Raw genomic sequence first — 14,940 nt, forward strand, 5'->3', positions numbered from 1 at the left:
TCCTGCTGCCCCAAATCACCAAATATTAGGACATGTTCTTGACAATAAATCCTGATTCTGAACCTGACAAGATATGAAAGGTATCTTCACAAAAAGTGGAAATAGGTGCATGAGACCAAAAAATATGTAAACAATTACCTTCCCAGCAGGAGGCACACTGCACATCCGGCATCCGGATTGAGGCTCTTTCCACATCCGGCAGGAGGACTATTCCACATCCAGCATCCGGCAGGAGTCCCATTCCACATCCGGCAGGAGGCCCATTTCACATCCGGCATCCGGATGGAGGCCCATTCCACATCCGGCAGGAGGACTATACCACATCCGGCATCTGGCAGGAGGCCCATTCCACATCCGGCTTGTGGCCCCTTTCATATCCGGTACCCGGCAGGAGGCCCATTGCTTCAAAGGCATGAGGCTCTCTTTTAAAATATTTTCAGTGGCCTTTAAGAAACAGGAAACAAACAGAAGCCATTAATCAATGGTAATACATAAAAAGGAAGATTCAGATAAAATACAAATTATAAAAATAAATTGATCATATCATAACAAACAGAAATAAAGTGATAAACATTTAAACAATTATAACATATGTCTAATAGAACATGATTTAAAGAGTATACGATACTCCAAATTCCTTCACCTTCCCTTCTGAAGTTCTTCTGTGAGTACATAAAATTTCTCTACCATTAAAGAAAACAAACATATAAAGCAAGGTCCCAGTGATTAAATGTTACAAAAATGTTGAATTAAAGGTGCCCATGGACACAGAATGTTTAAATGTGAATCTGTGGAAGAACATCTGATTAATTCAAAGTTAGGCCTGCCACCATATCACAGAGGAATTGAGTGTTTTTAGGGGCAACAGCATCTTTCCAACTCATCAATATTGAACGTCGATCAACAATGGAGGCAAAAGAGATGACATGTGGTTAATTCATAGTTCAATTCATTTAGGTTGTCTCTGTTGATCCAAAAGGAGCAATATTAGATTAGTTATCCACTTCAGGACATCCTTCAATACCATTGTTCCCTCAGTGCTGGTCAAAAAGCAACTAACTCTATCCCTCTGTACCTCACTCTGCAATTGGATCTTTGACATTCTCATTGGAAGACTACAGTCAGGACGAATTGGAAACAAGGTCTCTTCCCCACTGATCATCAACACAGGCGCAGTCCAAGGATGTGTGCTTAGCCCCCTGCTCTACTCTCTGTAAACCCATGACTGTGTGTGGTGAGCCATAATTCCATTGCTATCAACATGTTGGCGGATGACACTACAATTGTCAGCAAACAATAAATGGCAATGATGAAGCGAGGAAGGAAGGACATAGATCAGCTGGTTGAATGCTAACAAATCAAACTTTTCACTCAATGTCAAAAAAACAAAGGACAAGATTTTGGATTCTGCAGGAAGTCAAAAGAACACGACCCAGTCTTCATGGAGGTCTCAGGAGTGCAGATGTTCACGAACGTCAAATTCCTAAGCATTAAATCTCTGATGATCTGTCATGGAGCCTCCATGGTGATGCTTTCACAAAAAAGCCTCACCATTGGCTCTATTGTGTGAGGTGCCTGAGGAGATTCATTATCGCAATGAAGACACTCCTTAACCTCCACAGGTGTACTATGCAGATCATTCTGGTAGGTTGCATCACTGCCTGGCTTGGAGGTGCCATATCTCAGGAAAATCATAATTTCGAGAGGGTTTTTATCTCTCCCTGTAACATCACAGGCACTAGAATTCACTCCAGTCAGAATCTATACATGACATGCTGTCTTAAAATAAAAGTCTCTATCATGGAAAACCTCCACCATCCAGACCATAACTTCCTCACTCACTATCATTGGATAAGGTACTGGAGCCTGAGGAATAGAGGTCAATGCCACAATGTCAGTTTCTTCCCTGATGCCACCAGATCCTGTATAATCAATGAGCCAAAGACACAGCCTTGCTTTTTTGTGCACTGTTAACTTTATTTTTAAGTCTAGTTCTGAACGATGGTTATAAGATGAATGTTTTCTCCATCCTGCTGCCCCAAATCACCAAATATTAGGACATGTTCTTGACAATAAATCCTGATTCTGAACCTGACAAGATATGAAAGGTATCTTCACAAAAAGTGGAAATAGGTGCATGAGACCAAAAAATATGTAAACAATTACCTTCCCAGCAGGAGGCACACTGCACATCCGGCATCCGGATTGAGGCTCTTTCCACATCCGGCAGGAGGACTATTCCACATCCAGCATCCGGCAGGAGGCCCATTTCACATCCGGCATCCGCATGGAGGCCCATTCCACATCCGGCAGGAGGACTATACCACATCCGGCATCTGGCAGGAGGCCCATTCCACATCCGGCTGGTGGCCCCTTTCATATCCGGTACCCGGCAGGAGGCCCATTGCTTCAAAGGCATGAGGCTCTCTTTTAAAATATTTTCAGTGGCCTTTAAGAAACAGGAAACAAACAGAAGCCATTAATCAATGGTAATACATAAAAAGGAAGATTCAGATAAAATACAAATTATAAAAATAATTGATCATGTCTAACCATTATATCATAACAAACAGAAATAAAGTGATAAACATTTAAACAATTATAACATATGTCTAATAGAACATGATTTAAAGAGTATACGATACTCCAAATTCCTTCACCTTCCCTTCTGAAGTTCTTTTGTGAGTACATAAAATTTCTCTACCATTAAAGAAAACAAACATATAAAGCAAGGTCCAAATGATTAAATGTTACAAAAATGTTGAATTAAAGGTGCCCATGGACACAGAATGTTTAAATGTGAATCTGTGGAAGAACATCTGATTAATTCAAAGTTAGGCCTGCCACCATATCACAGAGGAATTGAGTGTTTTTAGGGGCAACAGCATCTGTCCAACTCATCAATATTGAATGTCGATCAACAAGGGAGGCAAAAGAGATGACATGTGGTTAATTCATAGTTCAATTCATTTAGGTTGTCTCTGTTGATCCAAAAGGAGCAATATTAGATTAGTTATCCACTTCAGGACATCCTTCAATACCATTGTTCCCTCAGTGCTGGTCAAAAAGCAACTAACTCTATCCCTCTGTACCTCACTCTGCAATTGGATCTTTGACATTCTCATTGGAAGACTACAGTCAGGACGAATTGGAAACAAGGTCTCTTCCCCACTGATCATCAACACAGGCGCAGTCCAAGGATGTGTACTTAGCCCCCTGCTCTACTCTCTGTAAACCCATGACTGTGTATGGTGAGCCATATTTCCATTGCTATCAACATGTTGGCGGATGACACTACAATTGTCAGCAAACAATAAATGGCAATGATGAAGCGAAGAAGGAAGGACATAGATCAGCTGATTGAATGCTAACAAATCAAACTTTTCACTGAATGTCAACAAAACAATGGATAAGATTTTGGATTCTGCAGGAAGTCAAAAGAACACGACCCAGTCTTCATGGAGGTCTCAGGAGTGCAGATGTTCGCGAATGTCAAATTCCTAAGCATTAAAACTCTGAGGATCTGTCATGGAACCTCCATCGTGATGCTTTCACAAAAAAACCTCACCATTGGCTTTTCTGTGTGATGTGCCTGAGGAGATTCATTATCGCAATGAAGACACTCCTTAACCTCCACAGGTGTACTATGCAGATCATTCTGGTAGGTTGCATCACTGCCTGGTCTGGAGGTGCCATATCTCAGGAAAATCATAATTTCGAGAGGGTTTTTATCTCTCCCTGTAACATCACAGGCACTAGAATTCACTCCAGTCAGAATCTATACATGACATGCTGTCTTAAAATAAAAGTCTCTATCATGGAAAACCTCCACCATCCAGACCATAACTTCCTCACTCTACTATCATTGGATAAGGTACTGGAGCCTGAGGAATAGAGGTCAATGCCACAATGTCAGTTTCTTCCCTGATGCCACCAAATCCTGTATAATCAATGAGCCAAAGACAGAGACTTGCTTTTTTGTGCACTGTTAACTTTATTTTGAAGAGTAGTTCTGAACGATGGTTATAAGATGAATGTTTGCTCCATCCTGCTGCCCCAAATCACCAAATATTAGGACATGTTCTTGACAATAAATCCTGATTCTGAACCTGACAAGATATGAAAGGTATCTTCACAAAAAGTGGGAATAGGTGCATGAGACCAAAAAATATGTAAACAATTACCTTCCCAGCAGGAGGCACACTGCACATCCGGCATCCAGATTGAGGCTCTTTCCACATCCGGCAGGAGGACTATTCCACATCCAGCATCCGGCAGGAGTCCCATTCCACATCCGGCAGGAGGCCCATTTCACATCCGGCATCCGGGTGGAGGCCCATTCCACATCCGGCAGGAGGACTATACCACATCCGGCATCTGGCAGGAGGCCCATTCCACATCCGGCTGGTGGCCCCTTTCATATCCGGTACCCGGCAGGAGGCCCATTGCTTCAAAGGCATGAGGCTCTCTTTTAAAATATTTTCAGTGGCCTTTAAGAAACAGGAAACAAACAGAAGCCATTAATCAATGGTAATACATAAAAAGGAAGATTCAGATAAAATACAAATTATAAAAATAATTGATCATGTCTAACCATTATATCATAACAAACAGAAATAAAGTGATAAACATTTAAACAATTATAACATATGTCTAATAGAACATGATTTAAAGAGTATACGATACTCCAAATTCCTTCACCTTCCCTTCTGAAGTTCTTTTGTGAGGACATAAAATTTCACTACCATTAAAGAAAACAAACATATAAAGCAAGGTCCCAGTGATTAAATGTTACAAAAATGTTGAATTAAAGGTGCCCATGGACACAGAATGTTTAAATGTGAATCTGTGGAAGAACATCTGATTAATTCAAAGTAAGGCCTGCCACCATATTACAGCGTAATTGAGTGTTTTTAGGGCCAACAGCATCTTTCCAACTCATCAATATTGAACGTCGATCAACAAGGGAGGCAAAAGAGATGACATGTGGTTAATTCATAGTTCAATTCATTTAGGTTGTCTCTGTTGATCCAAAAGGAGCAATATTAGATTAGTTATCCACTTCAGGACATCCTTCAATACCATTGTTCCCTCAGTGCTGGTCAAAAAGCAACTAACTCTATCCCTCTGTACCTCACTCTGCAATTGGATCTTTGACATTCTCATTGGAAGACTACAGTCAGGACGAATTGGAAACAAGGTCTCTTCCCCACTGATCATCAACACAGGCGCAGTCCAAGGATGTGTGCTTAGCCCCCTGCTCTACTCTCTGTAAACCCATGACTGAGTGTGGTGAGCCATAATTCCATTGCTATCGACATGTTGGCGGATGACACCACAATTGTCAGCAAACAATAAATGGCAATGATGAAGCGAAGAAGGAAGGACATAGATCAGCTGGTTGGATGCTAACAAATCAAACTTTTCACTCAATGTCAACAAAACAAAGGACAAGATTTTGGATTCTGCAGGAAGTCAAAAGAACACGACCCAGTCTTCATGGAGGTCTCAGGAGTGCAGATGTTCACGAACGTCAAATTCCTAAGCATTAAAACTCTGATGATCTGTCATGGAGCGTCCATGGTGATGCTTTCACAAAAAAGCCTCACCATTGGCTCTATTGTGTGATATGCCTGAGGAGATTCATTATCGCAATGAAGACACACCTTAACCTCCACAGGTGTACTATGCAGATCATTCTGGTAGGTTGCATCACTGCCTGGCTTGGAGGTGCCATATCTCAGGAAAATCATAATTTCGAGAGGGTTTTTATCTCTCCCTGTAACATCACAGGCACTAGAATTCACTCCAGTCAGAATCTATACATGACATGCTGTCTTAAAATAAAAGTCTCTATCATGGAAAACCTCCACCATCCAGACCATAACTTCCTCACTCTACTATCATTGGATAAGGTACTGGAGCCTGAGGAATAGAGGTCAATGCCACAATGTCAGTTTCTTCCCTGATGCCACCAGATCCTGTATAATCAATGAGCCAAAGTCTCAGCCTTGCTTTTTTGTGCACTGTTAACTTTATTTTTAAGTCTAGTTCTGAACGATGGTTATAAGATGAATGTTTGCTCCATCCTGCTGCCCCAAATCACCAAATATTAGGACATGTTCTTGACAATAAATCCTGATTCTGAACCTGACAAGATATGAAAGGTATCTTCACAAAAAGTGGAAATAGGTGCATGAGACCAAAAAATATGTAAACAATTACCTTCCCAGCAGGAGGCACACTGCACATCCGGCATCCGGATTGAGGCTCTTTCCACATCCGGCAGGAGGACTATTCCACATCCAGCATCCGGCAGGAATCCCATTCCACATCCGGCAGGAGGCCCATTTCACATCCGGCATCCGGATGGAGGCCCATTCCACATCCGGCAGGAGGACTATACCACATCCGGCATCTGGCAGGAGGCCCATTCCACATCCGGCTGGTGGCCCCTTTCATATCCGGTACCCGGCAGGAGGCCCATTGCTTCAAAGGCATTAGGCTCTCTTTTAAAATATTTTCAGTGGCCTTTAAGAAACAGGAAACAAACAGAAGCCATTAATCAATGGTAATACATAAAAAGGAAGATTCAGATAAAATACAAATTATAAAAATAATTGATCATGTCTAACCATTTTATCATAACAAACAGAAATAAAGTGATAAACATTTAAACAATTATAACATATGTCTAATAGAACATGATTTAAAGAGTATACGATACTCCAAATTCCTTCACCTTCCCTTCTGAAGTTCTTTTGTGAGTACATAAAATTTCTCTACCATTAAAGAAAACAAACATATAAAGCAAGGTCCAAATGATTAAATGTTACAAAAATGTTGAATTAAAGGTGCCCATGGACACAGAATGTTTAAATGTGAATCTGTGGAAGAACATCTGATTAATTCAAAGTTAGGCCTGCCACCATATCACAGAGGAATTGAGTGTTTTTAGGGGCAACAGCATCTTTCCAACTCATCAATATTGAATGTCGATCAACAAGGGAGGCAAAAGAGATGACATGTGGTTAATTCATAGTTCAATTCATTTAGGTTGTCTCTGTTGATCCAAAAGGAGCAATATTAGATTAGTTATCCACTTCAGGACATCCTTCAATACCATTGTTCCCTCAGTGCTGGTCAAAAAGCAACTAACTCTATCCCTCTGTACCTCACTCTGCAATTGGATCTTTGACATTCTCATTGGAAGACTACAGTCAGGACGAATTGGAAACAAGGTCTCTTCCCCACTGATCATCAACACAGGCGCAGTCCAAGGATGTGTACTTAGCCCCCTGCTCTACTCTCTGTAAACCCATGACTGTGTATGGTGAGCCATATTTCCATTGCTATCAACATGTTGGCGGATGACACTACAATTGTCAGCAAACAATAAATGGCAATGATGAAGCGAAGAAGGAAGGACATAGATCAGCTGATTGAATGCTAACAAATCAAACTTTTCACTGAATGTCAACAAAACAATGGATAAGATTTTGGATTCTGCAGGAAGTCAAAAGAACACGACCCAGTCTTCATGGAGGTCTCAGGAGTGCAGATGTTCGCGAATGTCAAATTCCTAAGCATTAAAACTCTGAGGATCTGTCATGGAACCTCCATCGTGATGCTTTCACAAAAAAACCTCACCATTGGCTATACTGTGTGATGTGCCTGAGGAGATTCATTATCGCAATGAAGACACTCCTTAACCTCCACAGGTGTACTATGCAGATCATTCTGGTAGGTTGCATCACTGCCTGGTCTGGAGGTGCCATATCTCAGGAAAATCATAATTTCGAGAGGGTTTTTATCTCTCCCTGTAACATCACAGGCACTAGAATTCACTCCAGTCAGAATCTATACATGACATGCTGTCTTAAAATAAAAGTCTCTATCATGGAAAACCTCCACCATCCAGACCATAACTTCCTCACTCTACTATCATTGGATAAGGTACTGGAGCCTGAGGAATAGAGGTCAATGCCACAATGTCAGTTTCTTCCCTGATGTCACCAAATCCTGTATAATCAATGAGCCAAAGACTCAGCCTTGCTTTTTTGTGCACTGTTAACTTTATTTTTAAGTCTAGTTCTGAACGATGGTTATAAGATGAATGTTTGCTCCATCCTGCTGCCCCAAATCACCAAATATTAGGACATGTTCTTGACAATAAATCCTGATTCTGAACCTGACAAGATATGAAAGGTATCTTCACAAAAAGTGGAAATAGGTGCATGAGACCAAAAAATATGTAAACAATTACCTTCCCAGCAGGAGGCACACTGCACATCCGGCATCCAGATTGAGGCTCTTTCCACATCCGGCAGGAGGACTATTCCACATCCAGCATCCGGCAGGAGTCCCATTCCACATCCGGCAGGAGGCCCATTTCACATCCGGCATCCGGATGGAGGCCCATTCCACATCCGGCAGGAGGACTTTACCACATCTGGCATCTGGCAGGAGGCCTATTCCACATCCGGCTGGTGGCCCCTTTCATATCCAGTACCCGGCAGGAGGCCCATTGCTTCAAAGGCATGAGGCTCTCTTTTAAAATATTTTCAGTGGCCTTTAAGAAACAGGAAACAAACAGAAGCCATTAATCAATGGTAATACATAAAAAGGAAGATTCAGATAAAATACAAATTATAAAAATAATTGATCATGTCTAACCATTATATCATAACAAACAGAAATAAAGTGATAAACATTTAAACAATTATAACATATGTCTAATTGAACATGATTTAAAGAGTATACGATACTCCAAATTCCTTCACCTTCCCTTCTGAAGTTCTTTTGTGAGTACATAAAATTTCTCTACCATTAAAGAAAACAAACATATAAAGCAAGGTCCAAATGATTAAATGTTACAAAAATGTTGAATTAAAGGTGCCCATGGACACAGAATGTTTAAATGTGAATCTGTGGAAGAACATCTGATTAATTCAAAGTTAGGCCTGCCACCATATCACAGAGGAATTGAGTGTTTTTAGGGGCAACAGCATCTTTCCAACTCATCAATATTGAATGTCGATCAACAAGGGAGGCAAAAGAGATGACATGTGGTTAATTCATAGTTCAATTCATTTAGGTTGTCTCTGTTGATCCAAAAGGAGCAATATTAGATTAGTTATCCACTTCAGGACATCCTTCAATACCATTGTTCCCTCAGTGCTGGTCAAAAAGCAACTAACTCTATCCCTCTGTACCTCACTCTGCAATTGGATCTTTGACATTCTCATTGGAAGACTACAGTCAGGACGAATTGGAAACAAGGTCTCTTCCCCACTGATCATCAACACAGGCGCAGTCCAAGGATGTGTACTTAGCCCCCTGCTCTACTCTCTGTACACCCATGACTGAGTGTGGTGAGCCATAATTCCATTGCTATCAACATGTTGGCGGATGACACTACAATTGTCAGCAAACAATAAATGGCAATGATGAAGCGAGGAAGGAAGGACATAGATCAGCTGTTTGAATGCTAACAAATCAAACTTTTCACTCAATGTCAAAAAAACAAAGGACAAGATTTTGGATTCTGCAGGAAGTCAAAAGAACACGACCCAGTCTTCATGGAGGTCTCAGGAGTGCAGATGTTCACGAACGTCAAATTCCTAAGCATTAAATCTCTGATGATGTCATGGAGCCTCCATGGTGATGCTTTCACAAAAAAGCCTCACCATTGGCTCTATTGTGTGAGGTGCCTGAGGAGATTCATTATCGCAATGAAGACACTCCTTAACCTCCACAGGTGTACTATGCAGATCATTCTGGTAGGTTGCATCACTGCCTGGCTTGGAGGTGCCATATCTCAGGAAAATCATAATTTCGAGAGGGTTTTTATCTCTCCCTGTAACATCACAGGCACTAGAATTCACTCCAGTCAGAATCTATACATGACATGCTGTCTTAAAATAAAAGTCTCTATCATGGAAAACCTCCACCATCCAGACCATAACTTCCTCACTCTACTATCATTGGATAAGGTACTGGAGCCTGAGGAATAGAGGTCAATGCCACAATGTCAGTTCCTTCCCTGATGCCACCAGATCCTGTATAATCAATGAGCCAAAGACAGAGACTTGCTTTTTTGTGCACTGTTAACTTTATTTTGAAGAGTAGTTCTGAACGATGGTTATAAGATGAATGTTTGCTCCATCCTGCTGCCCCAAATCACCAAATATTAGGACATGTTCTTGACAATAAATCCTGATTCTGAACCTGACAAGATATGAAAGGTATCTTCACAAAAAGTGGGAATAGGTGCATGAGACCAAAAAATATGTAAACAATTACCTTCCCAGCAGGAGGCACACTGCACATCCGGCATCCAGATTGAGGCTCTTTCCACATCCGGCAGGAGGACTATTCCACATCCAGCATCCGGCAGGAGTCCCATTCCACATCCGGCAGGAGGCCCATTTCACATCCGGCATCCGGGTGGAGGCCCATTCCACATCCGGCAGGAGGACTATACCACATCCGGCATCTGGCAGGAGGCCCATTCCACATCCGGCTGGTGGCCCCTTTCATATCCGGTACCCGGCAGGAGGCCCATTGCTTCAAAGGCATGAGGCTCTCTTTTAAAATATTTTCAGTGGCCTTTAAGAAACAGGAAACAAACAGAAGCCATTAATCAATGGTAATACATAAAAAGGAAGATTCAGATAAAATACAAATTATAAAAATAATTGATCATGTCTAACCATTATATCATAACAAACAGAAATAAAGTGATAAACATTTAAACAATTATAACATATGTCTAATAGAACATGATTTAAAGAGTATACGATACTCCAAATTCCTTCACCTTCCCTTCTGAAGTTCTTTTGTGAGGACATAAAATTTCACTACCATTAAAGAAAACAAACATATAAAGCAAGGTCCCAGTGATTAAATGTTACAAAAATGTTGAATTAAAGGTGCCCATGGACACAGAATGTTTAAATGTGAATCTGTGGAAGAACATCTGATTAATTCAAAGTAAGGCCTGCCACCATATTACAGCGTAATTGAGTGTTTTTAGGGCCAACAGCATCTTTCCAACTCATCAATATTGAACGTCGATCAACAAGGGAGGCAAAAGAGATGACATGTGGTTAATTCATAGTTCAATTCATTTAGGTTGTCTCTGTTGATCCAAAAGGAGCAATATTAGATTAGTTATCCACTTCAGGACATCCTTCAATACCATTGTTCCCTCAGTGCTGGTCAAAAAGCAACTAACTCTATCCCTCTGTACCTCACTCTGCAATTGGATCTTTGACATTCTCATTGGAAGACTACAGTCAGGACGAATTGGAAACAAGGTCTCTTCCCCACTGATCATCAACACAGGCGCAGTCCAAGGATGTGTGCTTAGCCCCCTGCTCTACTCTCTGTAAACCCATGACTGTGTGTGGTGAGCCATAATTCCATTGCTATCGACATGTTGGCGGATGACACCACAATTGTCAGCAAACAATAAATGGCAATGATGAAGCGAAGAAGGAAGGACATAGATCAGCTGGTTGGATGCTAACAAATCAAACTTTTCACTCAATGTCAACAAAACAAAGGACAAGATTTTGGATTCTGCAGGAAGTCAAAAGAACACGACCCAGTCTTCATGGAGGTCTCAGGAGTGCAGATGTTCACGAACGTCAAATTCCTAAGCATTAAAACTCTGAAGATCTGTCATGGAGCGTCCATGGTGATGCTTTCACAAAAAAGCCTCACCATTGGCTCTATTGTGTGATGTGCCTGTGGAGATTCATTATCGCAATGAAGACACACCTTAACCTCCACAGGTGTACTATGCAGATCATTCTGGTAGGTTGCATCACTGCCTGGCTTGGAGGTGCCATATCTCAGGAAAATCATAATTTCGAGAGGGTTTTTAGCTCTCCCTGTAACATCACAGGCACTAGAATTCACTCCAGTCATGACATGCTGTCTTAAAATAAAAGTCTCTATCATGGAAAACCTCCACCATCCAGACATAACTTCCTCACTCTACTATCATTGGATAAGGTACTGGAGCCTGAGGAATAGAGGTCAATGCCACAATGTCAGTTTCTTCACTGATGCCACCAGATCCTGTAAAATCAATGAGCCAAAGACACAGCCTTGCTTTTTTGTGCACTGTTAACTTTATTTTTAAGTCTAGTTCTGAACGATGGTTATAAGATGAATGTTTGCTCCATCCTGCTGCCCCAAATCACCAAATATTAGGACATGTTCTTGACAATAAATCCTGATTCTGAACCTGACAAGATATGAAAGGTATCTTCACAAAAAGTGGAAATAGGTGCATGAGACCAAAAAATATGTAAACAATTACCTTCCCAGCAGGAGGCACACTGCACATCCGGCATCCGGATTGAGGCTCTTTCCACATCCGGCAGGAGGACTATTCCACATCCAGCATCCGGCAGGAGTCCCATTCCACATCCGGCAGGAGGCCCATTTCACATCCGGCATCCGGATGGAGGCCCATTCCACATCCGGCAGGAGGACTAAGCCACATCCGGCATCTGGCAGGAGGCCCTTTCCACATCCGGCTGGTGGCCCATTTCATATCCGGTACCCGGCAGGAGGCCCATTGCTTCAAAGGCATGAGGCTCTCTTTTAAAATATTTCCAGTGGCCTTTAAGAAACAGGAAACAAACAGAAGCCATTAATCAATGGTAATACATAAAAAGGAAGATTCAGATAAAATACAAATTATAAAAATAATTGATCATTTCTAACCATTATATCATAACAAACAGAAATAAACTGATAAACATTTAAACAATTATAACATATGTCTAATAGAACATGATTTAAAGAGTATACGATACTCCAAATTCCTTCACCTTCCCTTCTGAAGTTCTTTTGTGAGTACATAAAATTTCACTACCATTAAAGAAAACAAACATATAAAGCAAGGCCCAAGTGATTAATTGTTACCAAAATGTTGAATTAAAGGTGCCCATGGACATAGAATGTTTAAATGTGAATCTGTGGAAGAACATCTGATTAATTCAAAGTTAGGCCTGCCACCATATCACGGAGTAATTGAGTGTTTTTAGGGGCAACAGCATCTTTCCAATTCATTAATATTGAACGTCGAGCAACAAGGGAGGCAAAAGAGACGACATGTGGTTAATTCATAATTCAATTCATTTAGGTCGTCTCTGTTGATCCAAAAAGGGAAATCATAGGGCAAAGGAGTTAAGGGTTATGGGGATAAGGCTGGAAAGGGGTATTGATGGTAGTGATCAGCCAGGATTTGTAAAATGGTGGTGCTGGCTCGACGGGCCGAAGGGCCCACTCCAGCTCCTATTGTCTATTGTAAATATCAGATTGACCCTGAGAACTAAAGTGTGCTCTTCATTGACTACAGCTTGTCCTTCAAAACTGCTATCAACTCAGAGCTGGTCAAGAAGTAAAATCTCTCACCCCCCTGTACCTCACTCTGCAATTGGATACTTAACTCTCTCAACCAAAGACAACAGCCAGTATGAATCGGAAACTATGTCTCCTCCCCACAGTTTCTCAGCACAGGCCCACTCTAAGAATTTGTGCTTTGCCCACATCGCTCTCATTATTGTTAACACGTGACCATGTGGCGAGGCACATTTCCATTGCTTTCTGCGTGTTTCCCGATGACAGGACAAATCTCGGCCAAATAACAAATGGAATGACAAAGTGTACAGGAGGGACATAGATCAGCTCGGCTACTGTGTAACAACGACATCCTTTCCCTCAATGACACCAAAACAGAGGAGATAATTATGGATATCAGGGTGAAGTCTGCAGACCACGATTCGATCTTCATGGAGGATTCAGCCGTGGAGATGATCAAGAATCTATTCAGAAAGAAGGCTCGCCAGTGGCTATACTTTCTGAGGTGTATTAGGTGCTTTGGTATTTCATCCAAGACACCAGTTAACCTCCACAGGTGAACTTTGGAGAGCATTCTGGCTGGTTTCATCACTGCCTGGTATAGAGGTGCCAACTCTCAGGAAGTTCACCCTGCCACATCATCGGTGGCAGAATTCACTTCATCGACAACATCTACGTGAGGCGTTATATTAATCCTGTTTCAGCAAAGACCCCCACCACCCAGACCATAATGTCTTCACTCTGCTACCCTTAGGAGAAAGGTACTTGAGCCTAAGGACAAGCAGCGCATGCCACGAGGACAGCTTCTTCTCCGATGCCACTAAATTCTTGAATAATCAATGAGCCAAAGACACTGCCTTGTTTTTTTCCACTGTTAACTTCATTTTTTAAAGCAATGTTAAAAGATGGTTATAACATGAATGTTTGCACTATTCTGCTACCCCAAATCACTGAAATTCATTACTTGTTCTTGACAATAAATTCTGATTCTGAATCAGAAAACATATGTAAGACTTCTTCACTAAAAAGTTCAGAGAAGAGTGAGAGAAAAAAAAAATATGGAACAAAATCATCTCTTTGAAATCATCTCTTCAGAATTTAGCTTAAACTATAATGGGCACCCCCTCCGCGCGCGCGCGCACGCACGCACGCACGCACGCACGCACGCACGCACGCACGCACGCACGCACGCACGCACGCACGCACGCACGCACGCACGCACGCACGCACGCACGCACGCACGCACGCACGCACGCACGCACGCACGCACGCACGCACGCACGCACGCACGCACGCACGCACGCACGCACGCACGCACGCACGCACGCACGCACGCACGCACGCACGCACGCACGCACGCACGCACGCACGCACTGTGGGGTTAAGTTGCATTTATGTTTAGAGTTAAGGAACAAATGATAAACTATAAATAAAAAAACGATTGTTTGGAAGATATTGTTTTCTTTGTGAATTTCTATTGCTGCTGGTCTCGTATTTAACACATTCCCTGGCTTTCTTCCTATAAACCATGATTCCCTGACTAATCCTATACATCTC

The 14,940-nt window shown here is 41.8% G+C and overlaps 1 long non-coding RNA gene across 2 annotated transcripts in view; it reads left to right on the plus strand.

The window, feature by feature from the left end:
- The window catches only part of LOC138745715 (uncharacterized), a 29,777-nt gene extending 15,174 nt beyond the window's left edge, over nucleotides 1–14,603 (plus strand). For both annotated transcript variants that reach the window (XR_011346439.1, XR_011346440.1), the window contains exon 3: nucleotides 13,382–14,603. This is a non-coding gene — a long non-coding RNA (uncharacterized lncRNA). The remainder of the gene's footprint in view (nucleotides 1–13,381) is intronic.
- The last annotated feature ends 337 nt before the right edge of the window (nucleotides 14,604–14,940 follow it).

Source organism: Narcine bancroftii, chromosome 11, assembly GCF_036971445.1.
Source record: "Narcine bancroftii isolate sNarBan1 chromosome 11, sNarBan1.hap1, whole genome shotgun sequence".
NCBI classification, from domain to species: domain Eukaryota; kingdom Metazoa; phylum Chordata; class Chondrichthyes; order Torpediniformes; family Narcinidae; genus Narcine; species Narcine bancroftii.